Raw genomic sequence first — 12,370 nt, forward strand, 5'->3', positions numbered from 1 at the left:
TTCTATGAAAATGTTTACCAAACACACCCCACATCCAATCTGTCAACAAATCCTGTTGGCTCTTTTCTCATATTTTGTTAATAATCTAACCATTTCTTTTTAATTGTTTTTTTTTCTTTATTGATTAAGGCAGTGGTTATCAACCTTCCTAATGCCGCGACCCTTTAATACAGTTCCTCATGTAGTGGTGACCCCCAACCATAAAATTATTGACAAACTGTTGCTACTTCATAACTATAATTTTGCTACTGTTATGAATTGTAATGTAAATATCTGATATGCAGGATGTATTCTCATTGTTCACGACCCACAGGTTGAGAACCGCTGGATTAAGGTATAACATATGTGTCCTTATCACCCCATTGTCTCCCCAAACCCCACTCATGCCCTCACTCCCCTGTTGTCTGTGATCATTGGTTAGGCTTATATGCATGCATACAAGTCCTTTGGTTGATCTCTCCCCCTCACCACCACCCTCCCCTACCTTCCCTCTGAGGTTTGACTGTCTGATCAATGCTTCTCTGTCTCTGGATCTGTTTTTGTTCATCAGTTTATGTTGTTCATTATATTCCATAAATGAGTGAGATCATGTGATATTTACCTTTCTTTGACTGGCTTATTTCACTTAGTATAACGCTCTCCTGTTCCATCCATGCAGTTGCAAATGGTAAGAATTCCTTCTTTTTTACTGCAGCGTAGTATTCCACTGTGTAAATGTACCATGGTTTTTAATCCACTCATCTGCTGATGGGCACTTAGGCTGTTTCCAAATCTTAGCTATGGTAAATTGTGCCACTGTAGGTAGAGGTGCATATATCCTTTCTGATTGGTGTTTCTAGTTTCTTTGGCATATATTCCTAGAGGTGGGACCACTGGGTCAAATGGGAGTTCCATTTTTAGTTTTTTGAGGAAACTCCATACTGTTCTCCACAGTGGCTGCACCAGTCTGCCTTCCACCAGCAGTGCACGAGGGTTCCTTTTTCTCTGCATCCTCGCCAGCATTTGTCATTTGTCATTTTTTGATTTGTTGATGATAGCCATTCTGACAGGTGTGAGATGGTACCTCATTGTCATATTAATTTGCATCTTGCCGGGAGCCAGTCCATGCTTGCTGTTTCAAGGGACCTGGCATATATGGCATACTGCTTGCTGTTTCAAGGGACCTGGCATATATGGCATACTGTTCTTAATATGTTTGCTCACCTTCTTGGCACTATGTGTTTTAACCAAGGTCTCTGAGAAAGGTTGTTTCCCCAGGTAGGGATTTTCCCCTGAAGTTAGGGAGGGAATAAAAGTGCCAGGCGGGTAATTAATCACTTTAACTATGAACAATCATGCTTAAGCTACATAATCTTTACTCCCTGGAATGGAGATAAGAAACGCCCTAACCTTTGGAATAGAGATTGATAGGATTGGAATCAACTGGTATAAATACAGATGTGAGAAGACAGAACTTAGAAGACAGAACCTACACACAGAACTTGGAAGACAGAACCTACACAGAACCTGGAGACAGAGGAACTTCGCTGGAGAGAACATGGCAAAAGATCCTGGACTGAACCTGACTACAAAAATTGGCAAGAGAACCTGACTAGAACCTGGTGACTGAACCTGGCTGGAGAACCTGGACAGAACCTGGCTGGAGAACCTAGCGAGGGAACATGGCTACAGAATTTGGCTGGAGAACCTGGAGAACCTAGCAAGAGAACATGGACACAGAACCTGGCTGGAGATCCTAACCAGAACTTCGCTGGAGATCCTAGATAGAACTTGGCTGGAGATCCTGGCTAGAGGAACCTGGCTATGATGATCACCCGAAGGCTGCCTCCGTGTCATTCCTTCTTCGCCGACTCCGTCCACACATTTGGGGACCCCTGGAAAAGATCCTGGACAGAAACTGGCAACAGAACCTAGTGAGAGAACCTGGCTGAAGAACCTAGAGACAGAACCTGGCTACAGAACCTGGGTAGAACTTGGCAAGAGAACCTGACTAGAACCTGGTGACTGAACATGACTGGAGAACCTGGACAGAACCTGGCTGGAGAACCTGGAGAAACTAGCAAGAGAACATGGACACAGAACCTGGCTGGAGATCCTAACCAGAACCTCTCTGGAGATCCAGACCAGAACTTGGCTGGAGATCCTGGCTAGGCTGCTGATCAACTGAACACTGTCTCCATGTCCTTCCTTCTTCACCGACTCCGTCTATGCCTTTGGGAACCCCTGGACCTGCTGGGGTTGGACCCCGGCAGCATCTCTCAGATGACTAGTGACATGTTTTCATATGTCTCTTGGCCTTCCTGATGTCTTCTTTTGAAAAGGATCTATTTAGGTCCATTGCCCATTTTTTTATTGGATTGTTTATCTTCCTTTTGTTAAGTTGTATGAATTCCCTGTAAATGTTGGAGATTAAACCCTTATCGGTGACAACATTGGCAATTATGTTCTCCCATGCAGTGGGCTTTCTTGTTGTTTTGTTGATGATTTCTTTTGTTGTGCAAAAGCTTTTTATTTTGATGTAATCCCATTTGTTTATTTTCTCTTTAGTTTCCATTGTCCTAGGAGCAGTATCAGTGAAGAAATTGCTTCGGCATGTCTGAGATTTTGCTGCCTTTGGATTCCTCTAGTATTTTTATGGTTTTCCATCTTATGTTTAAGTCCTTTATCCATTTTGAGTATGGTGTAAGTTGGTGGTATAGTTTCATTTTTTTGCATGTATCTATCCAATTTTCCCAACACCATTTATTGAAGAGACTGTCTTGATTCCATTGTATGTTCTTGCATCATTTGTCAAATATTAATTGAGCATAGTGGTTTGGGTCAATTTCTGGGCTCTCTCTTCTATCCCATTGGTCTATATGTCTGTTCTTGTGCCAGTACCAAGCAGTTTTGAGAATAGTGGCTTTGTAATACAGCTTGATATCTGGAATTGAGATTCCCTCCAATTTGTTTTTCTTTCTCAGGATTGCTGCAGCTATTTTTTTTTGTTTTTTATTCCAGATGAATTTTTGGCGACCTCGTTCTAGGTCAATGGGGAGTGCATTGAACCTACAGATTGCTTTGGGTAGTATGGATATTTTAATGATGTTGATTCTACCAGTCCATGAACATGGTATGTTTTTCGATCTGTTTATGTCTTCCTCTATCTCTTTTTTCTGTGTCCTGTAGTTTTTGGAGTAGAGGTCTTTTATCTCCTTAGTTAAGTTTATTCCTAGGTATCTTAATTTTTTTTGCATGTGTTATGATAAATGGGGTTGTTTTTTTAGTCTCCCTTTCTGTAAGTTCACTATTGGTGTATAGAAATGCCATAGATTTCTTGGCATTAATTTTGTATCCTGCTACATTGTCAAATTAATTTATTAAGTCTAATATTTTTTTGATGGAGTCTTTAGGGATTGATATGTACAGTACCACGTCATCTGTGAATAAGGACAATTTTACTTCTTCTTTTCCAATTTGGGTACCTTTTATTTCTATTTTTTCTTGTCTGATTGCAATGGCTAGTACTTCCAGTATTACATTGAACAGGAGTGGTGAGAGTGGACATTCCTGTCTTGTTCCTGCTCTTAGGGGAAATTGTTTTAGTTTTTGTCCATTGAGTATGATGTTTGCTGTGGGTTTGTCATATATGGCTTTTATTATGTTGATGTATGATTCTTCTATTTCCACCTTGTTGAGAGTTTTTATCAAGAAAGGGTGTTGGATTTCGTCAAATGCTTTTTCTGCATCAATTGATATGACTATGTGATTTTTATCTCTCAATTTGTTTATGTGATGTATCACATTTATTGGTTTGCAGATATTGTACCATCCTTGCATCCCCAGGATAAATCCTACTTGGTCATGGAGTATGATCTTTCTGATGTAATGCAGGATCTGATTTGCTAGAATTTTGTTGAGGATTTTGGCATCTATGTTCATGAGGGATATTGGCCTGTAATTCTCTTTCATTGTGTTATCTTTTTCTGGTGTTGGTATTAGGAGGATAATGCTGGCTTCATAGAACGAGCTTGGAAATGTTCCTTCCTCTTGAATTTTTTGGAATAGTCTGAGAAGAATAAATTTTAGTTCTTCTTTGAACGTTTGGTAAAACTCCTCTGTGAAGCCATCTGGCCCTGGGCTTTTGTTTGCTGGAAGCTTTTTGATGACTGCTTTAATTTCTTCCATAGTTATCAGCCTATTGAAATTTTTAGATTCTTCCTGATTGAGTTTTGGAAGATTGTATTTCTCTAGAAATATGTCCATTTCCTCCAGGTTGTCTAGTTTGTTGGAATAGAGTTGGTCATAGTATTTTTTTAACAATTCGTTGCATTTCTGTGGGGTCTGTTGTTATTTCGCCTCTTTCATTTCTGATTTTGTTTATTTGGGTCCTCTCTCTTTGCTCCTTGGTGAGCCTGGCTAGAGTTTCATCAATCTGTTTATCCTTTCAAAGAACCACCTCTTGGTTTCATTGATCTTTTGTATTTTTTTTTTTTTGGTCTCTATGTCATTTATTTCTGCTCTGATCTTTATTATCTCCTTCCTTCTGCTCACTCTGGGTTTTTCTTATTTCTCTCTTTGTAATTCTTTAAGTTGTAGAGTTAGATGATTTACTACAATTTTTTTTCTTGTTTTTTTGAGGTAGGCCTGTAGAGCTATAAACTTCCCTCCCAGGACTGCTTTTATTGTGTCCCATAGATTTTGGATTGTTGTGTTTTCATTGTCATTCATTTCCAGGATGTTTTTCATTTCTTCTTTGATTTCTTTCGAAGTGTTTAAATTTTTTTATGGTTTTTATTGTAGTTTATTTCTAATATTATGACATCGTGGTCTGAGAAGATGCTTGATATGATTTCAATCTTCTTGAATTTGGAGAAACTTTGTCTATGATGCAATATGTGATCTATCTTTGAACATGTCCCATGTTCACTTGCAAAGAACGTATATTCTGTGGCTTTGGGGTGAAATGTTCTGAAGATGTCAATTAAGTCCATCTGATCTAGTGAGTCATTTAGGATTGCTGTTTCTTTGCTGATTTTTTTTTTTTTTTTTTTTTTTGTCTAGAGGATTTATCCAGTGATGTCAGTGGGGTTTTAAAGTCCCCTACTTTGATTGTATTGTTGTTGATCTCTCCCTTTATATCCTCCAGGAGTTTTTTTTTTAATGTATTTGGATCCTCCTGAATTGGGTGCATATATGTTTATCAGGGTTATATCATCTTGTTGTATCGATCCCTTTAGTATTATGAAGTGGCCTTTCTTATCTCCTGTTATGGCCTTCATTTTGAAGTCTATTTTTTTCAGATATAAGTATTCCTGCCCCAGCTTTTTTCTCATTTCCATTTGCCTGAAAGGTATTTTTTCATCCCTTCACTTTCAGTCTGTGTGAGTCCCTTGTTCTGAGGTCTGTCTCTTGTAGACAGCATATATATGGATCATGTTTTTTAATCCATTCAGCCACTCAATGTCTTTTGATTGGACCATTACTCCATTTATGTATGAAGTTATTATTGATAGGTACTTGTTTGTAGCCATTTTTACTTTTTATGCCTGTATTCCTTCTTATTTCTTCTTTCTACACCAGTTCCTTTAGCACTTCTTGCATTGCTGGCTTGGTAGTGATAAACTCCGTGTGTGTGTGTGTGTGTGTGTGTGTGTGTGTGTGTGTGTGTGTTTGTCTGTGAAGCTCCTTATTTCCCCTTCAATTTTGAATGATTGCCTTGCTGGATAGAGTATTATTGGATTCAGTCCCTTGCTTTGAACCACTTTGTAAATTTCCTTCCATTCTTTTCTGGCCTGATGTGTTTCTGTTGAGAAATTTTTTTGATAATCTGATGGGAGATCCCTTGTACGTACCTTTCTGTCCCATGTAGACTTTAAGATTCTCTGTCGTTAACATTTGGCATCATAATTATGATGTGTCTTGGTGTGGGTCTTTTCGGGTTCATCATGTTTGGGACTCTCTGTGCTTGTGTGATGTTTTTCTTCTCCAAATCAGGGAAGTTTTCTGACATTATTTCTTCAAAAAGGTTTTCTAACCTTTGTTTCTCTTCCTGTCATTCTGGCATCCCTATTATTAATATGTTGCTTTGTTTCATCTTGTCCCAAAGCTCCTCTCCTCCTGTCTTTTAATTTTTTTTCTCCAATTGCAGTTCAGTTTGGGTGTGTTTTGCTTCCCTGTCTTCTAATTCTCTAATTCAGTCCTCCGCTTCTCCTAGTCTACTGTTGAAACTTTCCATGGTGTTTTTTTATCGTAGCTATATCACTCTTTATTTCTTCTTGATTCTTACATAAGTTGTTGATTTTTTCTTTTTTTTTTAAATATATTTTATTGATTTTTTTACAGAGAGGAAAGGAGAGAGATAGAGTTAGAAACATCGATGAGAGAGAAACATCGATCAGCTGCCTCCTGCACATCTCCTACTGGGGATGTGCCCGCAACCCAGGTACATGCCCTTGACCGGAATCGAACCTGGGACCTTTCAGTCCACAGACCGACGCTCTATCCACTGAGCCAAACCGGTTTCGGCAAGTTGTTGATTTTTTCACATCTGGTTTATGAACTGTATGACTCTTATTCTGAATTGTTTTCTGACATATTGCATGACTCCATTGAGCTGTTTTTCTGGCGATTCCTCCTTTCTTTTCCTTTGGGGGTTTCTTTGTCTACCCATTTTTGTTCTTACCAAAAGATCTAGGTGTCGAGTTGTACAGGGGCTGCTCCTTGGGTAGTCATAGCAGTGGCTGTTCCTCAGTTGGTGGCGGCTCTTCTGGTGGGCACTGTTTGCAGCAGTGGTGGCTCCTCTGCCTTGTGGGGGGAGGCAGCTCATGCAGCTACTGCTCCTCGGATGGGGATGGGCTGCTCATTAGGCTGCTGCTCCTCTGATGGGGGTGCTCAGCTGTTGCTCCTCGAATGAGGGTGGGCTGCTCACACAGCTACTGCTCCTCAGATGGGGGTGGGCTGCTCAATGGGACTGCTGCTCCTCGGACAGCGATGGGTTGCTTGTGCAGCTGCTGCTCCTCAGATGGGAGCAGGTTGAGAGGGGCTGCTGCTCCTTGGTCATGGGTAAGCTGCTTGTGCAGCTGCTGCTGCTTGGGTGGGGGTGGGTTGCTCCTTGGACTGAGGTGGGAAGCTTGCACAGTTGCTGCTTCTCGGATGGGGTTTGGCTATGCGCATGGCTGCTGCTCCTCAGACAGGGGGGCCGGATTCTCATACAGCTGCTGCTCTTTGGCCTGGGGTGGATTGCTCTTGGGGCTGCTGCTCCTCAGACGGGAGCGGGTGCTCACGTGTCTGCTGCTAGTTTGGTCTCAGTACCCTGGGTTAAAACATTGGGTCAGTCAGAGGGGATCACACTTTGGAATTTACAGGAGCCTGTGCCCAGGGTGACTGGAGTCTCAGTGACTGTGGGACTGCAGCCAAGGTAGCAGGTCCCTGGCAGGGTGGATTTAGAGTCCCAGTTGTTATCTAAGGGCACCCTGGGTGGAGGTGAGGCTGGGCTCCCAGTCACAGCAGCTCTACCCTTCAAAAAGGTAAGACCTCTGAGGAAGAGCTGGCCACTCTGGGACTGTTTGCAATGGTAGCAGAGACTGGCTAGTTAGGCGAGCCCGGTTAGCCTGCCCCCGAAGGTCCTGCGAGATCTAACTGTGCCTCATTCACACACACACACAGACACCCCAGACAACCACACACTCCTCTTTTACTCCCTCACTCACTCACACTCTCTCCCTCACTGCCACCTTCTTCCCGCCTCTGTAGTTGGGTCTGGAGTGTTATTGACCTGTTTGTGGATGGAATTTCCTCTTCAGGTGTCTGGTTATGTGGCTCACTCTCTAGCACATTGGCCAAACAGGGTAAAATTCACCTCGACAAGACATGACACAAAGGGAACAAAACACGAATGTAGTCATGACACTGATAACCCCAATATAAGTGACCACCAGAGAAAAGAGAATTAGGGGGAAAGAAAAGAGCACAAATGATATTGAAGAGAGAAAAAAAATGGTATGAGAGAAAAGAAAAAGAAAAAAAAAGAAGAAATAAGAAAAAAAATTATATATATATATTGGGAGAAAACACCAGAGAATAAATAGGTAAACCAAAACATACAAACACCAAATTCCCAGTAAAGAAGGTGGGGACAGAATCTTATATACAGAAAGTAAGGTTAAGGAATTGGATGAATATGGGGAGGACCTCAGTTCAGTATAGAGGAAGTAGAAAGAGGATGAGTAGATAAGAAAGAGAAGAAAATAATAATAATAATAATAAAAATTTAAAAAATTGATTAAAAATAGGATAAAAAAGAAAATAAATTGGAATGATAAAAATAATGCAAAAAGAAATAGAAAATAAATGAAAAAAGGAAAATAAAGATAAAAAGAAAAAAGAGATAAGAAAAATAATATTAAAATGAAATAAAATAAAAATAAAAATGCAAAAGTGAAGTGTCGTTCCTTTGTTTTAAGATCCCACTCTTCTGTACTGTCTGTGATTGCTCAATTTCCTGTTGCTGGGACTGAAGGCCTTTCTTTAGGCCAGTCCCTGTGGACTCTCAGGGACTATTCAGATTTTTTTTAATCCTTTGTACCACTCAGGATGTAGTCTGGGTGTGGCTGTATTGGAGAAAATGGCTGCCTAGGTCCCACACTTCAGGTATGACTCAGCGCCAGACTCGCAGCCACCTCTCCCAGGCCCTCTCCTCACCCCAGTCTCTCTCCAGACTCCACAAGTCCACACCTCCTCCTGCACCTCAGCCACAGGTGAGTGTCTGTATCCAAAAGGTCCTATGAACTAGGTTCAAGGAAGAAAAGCAAAGACCAAAAAGCGGGGAAAGAGCTGCGCCTCTGTAAGCCCCTCTCCTCCCGGCACCGCACAGTCTGGGCAGCTATCCAGAATGTCCCCTCTGGGCTCTGTCTTTCATGATTATGGACCCAGATCTAGAATCCTCTGCCACCAGCAGTCCTATGGACCTCCTTTTCACAGTCAGACACTGTGTATGACCCAAGGGATGCAGCGTCAGTGCCGTGCGGTTTCCCTCTGACCCTCTGGGCTTGGAGGTCTCTCAGTTCTCTCCAGCCCAGATCCCTGATTTTACCATTCTCCAGGTGTCCTCTGCCCTTCCCTGCTGTGAATTGTCTCATCAGCTGTGTCTACTTCACCAGTTCGGGGTGGATGTTATTCTATTTAGTTGCTCATTCTATCTGCTCTGGGACAAGGCTCAGGACACACTCGTCTATTCCGCTGCCATTTTGTCTACCTGGACAGACTTTTTAGGTGCCCACGGTCGGGAAGGCTAGAGTCCTGGTGTTCGTGGGTTTGCAGCTAAGGAAGCTGGTCCCTGGACATTGTGGTTGTAGGGTCCTGGGAAGTATCTGAGGTCTCCCTGGTTGAAGGTAAGGCTCTGATCACAGCTGCTCTCCCTTTTAAGATGGTGCTGTCTCTGCAGCAGAGCCAGCCACTCAGGGAGAGATTTCAGCAGCAGTAGAGGCTGCCCGGCCAGGGGAGCCCAGTCCACCAGTCCCCAACAGTCCTGTGGAATATAACTATCCCTCATTCACAAATACACACACTCCCCACATGTCCACAAACTCTCCTTTCGTTCTCTCACTCACACACTATCTTGCAGCCTGCCGTCCACTGTTTGCAATGGTAGCAGACAAGATGCAGCCATTTTGGATCTCCTCAATCTAACCATTTCTTATCACCTCTCTGCTACTGTGATGACCTAAGTCACCCACTTTTGCCTAATTATTGCAATAGCTCCTAAAAGATCTCTCTGCTTCCACTCATACTGCTTAGTCTATTATTTACACAGAAGACTGGATGGCCCTATTTAAATGTTAATCTAATCATGTCACTCCAGAGGCTTCCTATTTCATTCAGAGTATAAGTCAAAATCCTTACAAAGACTTATGAATGACTTGGTTGGCCTGACTCCCATTACCTCTCTGACTGTAACCCCTTTTACTCTCTCCATAGCTTACACTTCTCCAGTAGTAGTCTAGTCACAGTTACTCAAAGCAACCAGGTATTCTCCTGTTTCACAGCTGTTGCATTTGCTTTTCTCTCTTATCAGAACCCACTTTGCCTATATATTTGCCTGGCTTGTTCCTTCATGTCCTTCATCATCATAAGTCAATGTTATCTTCTCAGTGAGATATTCTCAAGTCTCCCTTTTTAAATTGCAACAATCTCCCCACAAAACTCATACTGTTGTATTCCTTGCTCTGCTTTATTTTTCACCACCATCATTTATCTTTGTTTCATATTCTATATAACTAGAGGCCCAGTACATGAAATTCATGCATTGTGAGGGGGTCCCTAAGCCTGGCCTGTGCCCTCTTGCAGTCCGGGACCCCTTGCTCCTTACCGCCTGCCTGCTCACCGCTCCTTATCACTTGGCTCGCCTCTCCTTGGTGCTACGTGGAGGCGGGAGAAGCTCCTGCCACCACTGTTTCGCTCACTAGCTGTGAGCCCAGCTTCTGGCTGAGTGGCATTCCCCCTGTGCACTGACCACTAGGGGGCAGCTCCTGCGTTGAGCATCTGCCCCGTGGTAGTCAGTGAGCATCACAGTGACTAGTTATTCTGGTCGTTCTGCTGTAATGGTCACTTAGGCTTTTATTATATAGATTATCCTATGCTAAGTGTCCAGTTGTCCTTTCAACCAATGAAAGTGTAATATGCTAATGATATGCTAAGGCCACTCAACTGCTTGCTGTGATGTGCACTGACCACCAGGGGGCAGATGCCCTGACTGGTAGGTTAGCTTGCTGCTGGGATTTGGCAGATCAGGACTGAGCAAGACAGGCTGGACACGAACTGGAGCCCTCCCATGGTCCCTCCCTGGTTGGCCAAACTCCCGCACCCTCCCTGGCCTCGATCGTGCACCAGTGAGGTCCCTCAGCCTGGCCTGCACCCTCTTACATTTGGCTCTATGGCAGAATGACTGGTCACTATGAAGTGCACTGACCACCAGGGAGCAGATGCTAAACACAGGAGCTGCCCCCTCGTGGTCAGTATACTCCCACAGGGGGAGTGAAGCTCAGCCAGAAGCTGGGCTCATGCTAAGGAGCCCGAGGGCCCCTGGACTGTGAGATGACACAGGCTGGGCTGAAGGACAGGGCCCCCTGCCCCACCCCAAGTGCACAAATTTTATGCACTGGGCCTCTAGTTCTATATAATAACAGATATATAAAATATATGAAAGAACTGTACTGCTTGAATCTGGCAGGAGTTGGGTAAGAATGAACTCTGCTTTCTCTGAAACCTGGATAATTAAAAGTTAACTACATAAAGATAGATTTGCAAGTGAATTTTAGCCCAATTCTGGAAGAACCATTGAGTGAGATATTCTGAACTCAGGGAGGACAACTCATATTTTCCAAATAATGTAAGACTATACTGTGTAAGAAGTAGATTTCATCTAGGTTGCAGCTTGAATCAAAACTAGAGCCAGTGAGTATAAAAGGAATACAAACAAACAAATATGGGATCAATCAAACAATTAGAAATTCTCAGGTTGTCTCATAAAGTGATGAACTCCCATCCCTAGAGGTGTACAGAAAAAAGCTGTGTGCCTCTCTGTCAGCTCTGCTGTAAATGAGATTCTGTAATGGATTGTGGATTGGGCCATGCCACCTAGACAATCTGTAGCTCTGAGAAGTTGGGGCCAAAGTTGTGTGAGCTTAAGGAGCAGGTGGAATTAACAATTTTTTTTTCTAACTGAGGAAAAGATCTTTGGCCTTTGTTCCTAGAGTCCCAGAAACAAATTCTCCTCTCAAAGGTCCATTCCACCCTAATTGACATTCCATTTCCCAGAAATTACCTAATGCTGGGCTGATGATTAGAGGCCAGCCAGGGTAAAGGGACTGATTCCCATGGCAACCAGGTTGAAAAAACATACCATGTGGAGCATTTTCAGCAACAAGCTACGTTTGTATTATAAATAGATATTTAATTCATTGAGAGTTTGTGATGACTTTTGCATGATAAATAGATATTTAATTCATTGAGATAGCTCTGACAGTGAGTAGGAAAGTTAAATCTCAAAACCACTCTTTGTCTTTAAGTATGTCACAGTTAATTGACAACTATTTTTTTTTCCTTTTAAATCATGTAGAACTTTGGTTTTGTAAGTGAAAGAACAGTATATGTGTTTTTAGAAAGCGAACTAACAGTCCAGTGTCACAATATTTCCCACTATTTGTTTCTCTCTGAAAGGTTTATAAAATTTTTCTGATAGTGTATTTCTGTCTGAATCTTTTCGACACAGGACACCCCAGATTCAATGTCATTTCCACAAGAATCTTTTTTGTCGTGTTTGCCTCATATTCTTTCTGTTTTTCTAACTCAGAGGCTTCTCTAAATTTCAGTCCTTGGCCCTTTGCTCTTT

The sequence above is a fragment of the Myotis nattereri genome (assembly GCF_964212035.1).
Source record: "Myotis nattereri genome assembly, chromosome: X".
In the NCBI taxonomy this organism is placed as follows: domain Eukaryota; kingdom Metazoa; phylum Chordata; class Mammalia; order Chiroptera; family Vespertilionidae; genus Myotis; species Myotis nattereri.